This window comes from Anguilla rostrata, chromosome 12, assembly GCF_018555375.3.
Source record: "Anguilla rostrata isolate EN2019 chromosome 12, ASM1855537v3, whole genome shotgun sequence".
Lineage (NCBI taxonomy): Eukaryota > Metazoa > Chordata > Actinopteri > Anguilliformes > Anguillidae > Anguilla > Anguilla rostrata.
This window is the reverse complement of record NC_057944.1, coordinates 35,997,022-36,002,575: the sequence shown is the minus strand read 5'-3', so window position 1 is coordinate 36,002,575 and position 5,554 is coordinate 35,997,022.

Here is a 5,554-nt window from a genome sequence, read left to right as displayed (position 1 = left end):
AAGGTAAATATCACAAATACAATAATACAAATGAAAAATAATGTTGCAGTTCTTTTAAAATGATTTTTTCCTTGAAAAAATATTGATATATAGCCAAATTTTTCAATGGCCAAAGGTACCCATGCTACAGTAGAAAATATTTGACTTATTCAAAATCATTAACAAACGTGTCTCCCAACCATTCTTCAAGCTGCTGAACACAGCCGTCAACTTGCCTTTACCCTCAGACTTACGGTTTTCCTAACCCTAACCCTAGTTTGGGCCCTTAACCCTAATTGAAGCCATTGGTAGCTTGGAAAAATTCAGAAAACCCATTTAAAATTGATTAATAAACAAGGTAAATATCATGAATAAAATAATACAAATGAAAAATAATATGTTTCAGGTCTTTTAAAAACATTATTATTTCGTGAATAAATATGAATATATTGGACATGTCCTTAATGGCAATAGGTAGCCATGCTACAGTAGAAAATATTTGACTTATTCAAAATCATTAACAAACCTGTGTCCCAACCATTCTTCAAGCTGCTGAACACAGCCGTCAACTTGCCTTTACCCTCAGACTTACGGTTTTCCTAACCCTAACCCTAGTTTGGGCCCTTAACCCTAATTGAAGCCAATGGTAGCTTGGAAAAATTCAGAAAACCCATTTAAAATTGATTAATAAACAAGGTAAATATCATGAATAAAATAATACAAATGCAAAATAATATGTTTCAGGTCTTTTAAAAACATTATTATTTCGTGAATAAATATGAATATATTGGACATGTCCTTAATGGCAATAGGTAGCCATGCTACAGTAGAAAATATTTGACTTATTCAAAATCATTAACAAACCTGTGTCCCAACCATTCTTCAAGCTGCTGAACACAGCCGTCAACTTGCCTTTACCCTCAGACTTACGGTTTTCCTAACCCTAACCCTAGTTTGGGCCCTTAACCCTAATTGAAGCCATTGGTAGCTTGGAAAAATTCAGAAAACCCATTTAAAATTTATTAAACATCAAGGTAAATATCACAAATACAATAATACAAATGAAAAATAATGTTGCAGTTCTTTTAAAATGATTTTTTCCTTGAAAAAATATTGATATATAGCCAAATTTTTCAATGGCCAAAGGTACCCATGCTACAGTAGAAAATATTTGACTTATTCAAAATCATTAACAAACGTGTCTCCCAACCATTCTTCAAGCTGCTGAACACAGCCGTCAACTTGCCTTTACCCTCAGACTTACGGTTTTCCTAACCCTAACCCTAGTTTGGGCCCTTAACCCTAATTGAAGCCATTGGTAGCTTGGAAAAATTCAGAAAACCCATTTAAAATTGATTAATAAACAAGGTAAATATCATGAATAAAATAATACAAATGCAAAATAATATGTTTCAGGTCTTTTAAAAACATTATTATTTCGTGAATAAATATGAATATATTGGACATGTCCTTAGTGGCAATAGGTACCCATGCTACAGTAGAAAATATTTGACTTATTCAAAATCATTAACAAACCTGTCTCCCAACCATTCTTCAAGCTGCTGAACACAGCCGTCAACTTGCCTTTACCCTCAGACTTACGGTTTTCCTAACCCTAACCCTAGTTTGGGCCCTTAACCCTAATTGAAGCCATTGGTAGCTTGGAAAAATTCAGAAAACCCATTTAAAATTGATTAATAAACAAGGTAAATATCATGAATAAAATAATACAAATGCAAAATAATATGTTTCAGGTCTTTTAAAAACATTATTATTTCGTGAATAAATATGAATATATTGGACATGTGGCAATAGGTACCCATGCTACAGTAGAAAATATTTGACTTATTCAAAATCATTAAAAAACCTGTCTCCCAACCATTCTTCAAGCTGCTGAACACAGCCGTGAACTTGCATCAACCCTCAGACATACCGTTTTCCTAACAGTATATCAAGCACAAATAAATAGACTTCACCAGAAACTGAATGAAGGGAATGCTGTAGTTTTATAAAGAAACAGAAAACAATTATATGAAAAACAAATAATATACAGAACAAAGCCATTGTGATAAATGCACCAGTGCATAACGATACACAAAATAAAACCAAAGTTCCATAATCATGTTTGCAAACAAGTAGCACATATGTTAGATTGAATTTTTGAGGTCCTTAGTTATGTAACATTCTATCTCCTCATCCATCAAATGTGTAATGCAGGCCATCGATTAAATTCTGTGCAATATGAATATATTTGCATATTTTGGTGATGGAAAATAAGCTTTTAGAAAACACATTAGGGTTAGGTGAATGATTTGATTAAATCTGCAAATTTATACATTAAAAATACCGTTATATACTGTATATTTTAAGATATACGCACACACATGTACACACACACACACACACATATTTGCATACACTATTTTATATCTATGCATACTTTGGATATATTCTGTATAATTTTATTTTTCAGCTTTTTTCAAAGTATCATCTTTCAAGCAAAATAAAAGAATACATGTATTTTATTTATCCATCAGTTGAATGAATTCAACCATAGCCATTCCATTGTCTTTCACTGGTTGCGTTTCTATTTGTATCGGCTGATACAGTACATTCCCAGTTCTGATAAAGGGCATGCTGCAGCACTGCATGCAATATGAATTTCTAAAAAGGTGCTGCAGGATGCAAATTCTTGAAATGAGTATAAAAGAATATAATGAAAAACAAAAGCATTTGACTTTTCGGTGTTGAAAGATCCCTGGGCAGCGCTTGTTATGGTTCCTCAACATTGCATGACGCCAGACCAAAACACAATAACGTGCAGGTCGACATCTCCAGTGAACCCAGAACAAAACGAGGTGACCGTGACGAACAGGCATGCAGGCAGGGATCTGAGTCCCCAGTGTGGCTGTGACGTTCAGGTGAGAGAGACTCAGGGCAGGTGTACAGTATGCAGCCAGGGATCTGAGTCCCCAGTGTGGCTGTGACGTTCAGGTGAGAGAGACTCAGGGCAGGTGTACAGTATGCAGCCAGGGATCTGAGTCCCCAGTGTGGCTGTGACGTTCAGGTGAGAGAGACTCAGGGCAGGTGTACAGTATGCAGTCAGGTTCAGAGTTCCCCAGTGTGGCTGTGACGTTCAGGTGAGAGAGACTCAGGGCAGGTGTACAGTATGCAGTCAGGGATCTGAGTCCCCAGTGTGGCTGTGACGTTCAGGTGAGAGAGACTCAGGGCAGGTGTACAGTATGCAGTCAGGGATCTGATTCCCCAGTGTGGCTGTGACGTTCAGGTGAGAGAGACTCAGGGCAGGTGTGCTGGCAGGTTGTCTTCGGTTGCCATTGACACAGGTGACACTCAGTAATTGCTAGCAGGAATGCTAGCAATAACTGCACTGATTTAATACCTGCGGACAGACGGACATACCTGGGGACAGATGGACACACCTGGGGACAGATGGAATGCATGCAAAGTTGGTGAGTGGTCACAGACTGAGTGTAGGACACTTCATGCAGGCATAAGCACTTCATACACTCCAGGGATTGAGTGGATTTACCTGTAGGGTTCGCGTTTAGAAAGACAAGGCAAGAGGACTTCATCTGGAATTATAAACCAACAACTGTGATTACCTTTTATAACAACTAGTTATACATGCTTCGTAAAGCATGAATAATTGAATTATGAATGAAATGTATGAATAATAATAATAATAATAGTTGTTGTTATTATTAATATTAAATGATTAAATATACCAGCAAATGGAGCAGAGAAGCACACTATCCCAGATTTTTTAATATTCACATAAGGTTGTAATATTTACAGCTGAGATGGAAAATGATAAGCTGTACATACAGTAAAAATTGTAACCCTGTGTGGGATTTTCACCAGTCTGGCAGCTGTCGATGTTGTGCTTGTGGTACAGTATGGTCTTGTTTTTAAAAGCTGCATTTTACACCGTTGATGAGTATTCTTTCTCTGGAGGTATGACAGTGGACCGTACGTTCCCCCTGCCCTCCACCTCTTTGAAAGTGCAATGGTGTGGGTGCCTGGTGAAAGCTTTTTTACCCATGCTGACCTTGTCCATCACAGGGTGATTGAAACTGCCCAGACAGGGCACGTAGAATGGCTTGAGAAAGAATTCCAGAAGATTCCGGGAAGTTCCGAGGCTTCCAGTGCGTTTGCGCCTGGGGGGGGGGGAAGTGTGCATGGAGGGCTAACTGCTGCTTTTGATTTGCAACCCCCCCCCCCCCCCCCACCCACATTTCCTGCACAAGATCACAAGATTATGGAGGCATCAGCTCCAGAGTTAAAGTGCCAGCCTCCCATCTCCCTGGTGATCTATCTGTGTGTGATTTCAGCAACCTGTAAATAAAACAGGTGAGGAAGGGAAAGCAATAAATTCAAAATGCAAGCAAACGTAGGTAAACGTAGACACACACATGGACACACACGCACACACAAACACACAGACACAAACACACGCCCATACATGCACTCTAACATACACCTACACAAACACATACACACACCCATACACACACACACGCACACACACACCCCTTGTTTCTCCCCAGTGTGTTCTGTTCTGTTCTGCCCCCCCCCCCCGAGAGTGTCCCTCCCCCCTCGGTGTTTGACACCCGGCCTTCTAGCACACATCCCTTTTGTGCTCTCGCTCGCTCGCTCGCTCGTACGGACGCATGTCGTCTTTTCAGTCCCGCGGGGATGTATATATATATTTTTTTCTTTTCCCTGATGAGAATTTCTGTCCATCAATAAGCCTCCTTTTGTGTGGCTTCACTTTTTTATTGTTGCTCCTCGTTCTCGTTTCGCCTTCCCCGTCCCTCTCTCTCTCTCTCTCTCTCTCTCTCTCTCTCTCTCTCTCTCTCTCTCTCTCTCTTTCTGTCTCGCTCCTCAGCGGATTTTACAAAGAGCTCGGCCTTGACGAACTCCGCCGCGCTCTGTCACTGGAGTGTTTTGTGCAAGTGAAGCAGCAGGCAGGGGATGGGGGTGGGGATGGGGGGGGGGGTGGGGGATGAAGGATGAGGGATGAGGGATAGGAAAAGGGGGATGGGGGGGGGGAGAGAGACAGGTCCCCTCCCACCTCCGAAAAGGCAGAAACGGAGAGGTGAGGGCGTGTGAGTAATTAATTGTCAGTTGAGCCTGGGGTTGTCGAAAGCCCTCATTACGGGGTCAGGCGGGACCCGGCTGCCGTGTCAGAGCTCCCCTGGCAAACAAGGGGTTAAACGCCAGCGATATGCAATTTTTTATTTCTTTCTTTATTTATTTCTTTTTATTAACCAACACCTGTCCTCTGTACTCTTTAATTCCTTTGTCTTTGTGAATAAGTGGTCCGGACCGCATCGCATTAGAGCATTCCTCAACCTCCTCCCCGCAGTCAGCCAGCCAGCCCAAGGCAGAACCGGCCCAGCCCAGCTCTGCCACCGCCATCGATCGAGAAGAGAAACAGAGAAAGGATTCGACCTCTTAAATCGCAGAAAAGCAGGGGCGGGGGCCCAGTTCTGATCCATCTGTGGAAATGCAGTGGGAAATGAACTGCGCGTTGACCGTCTGATCTAATCAA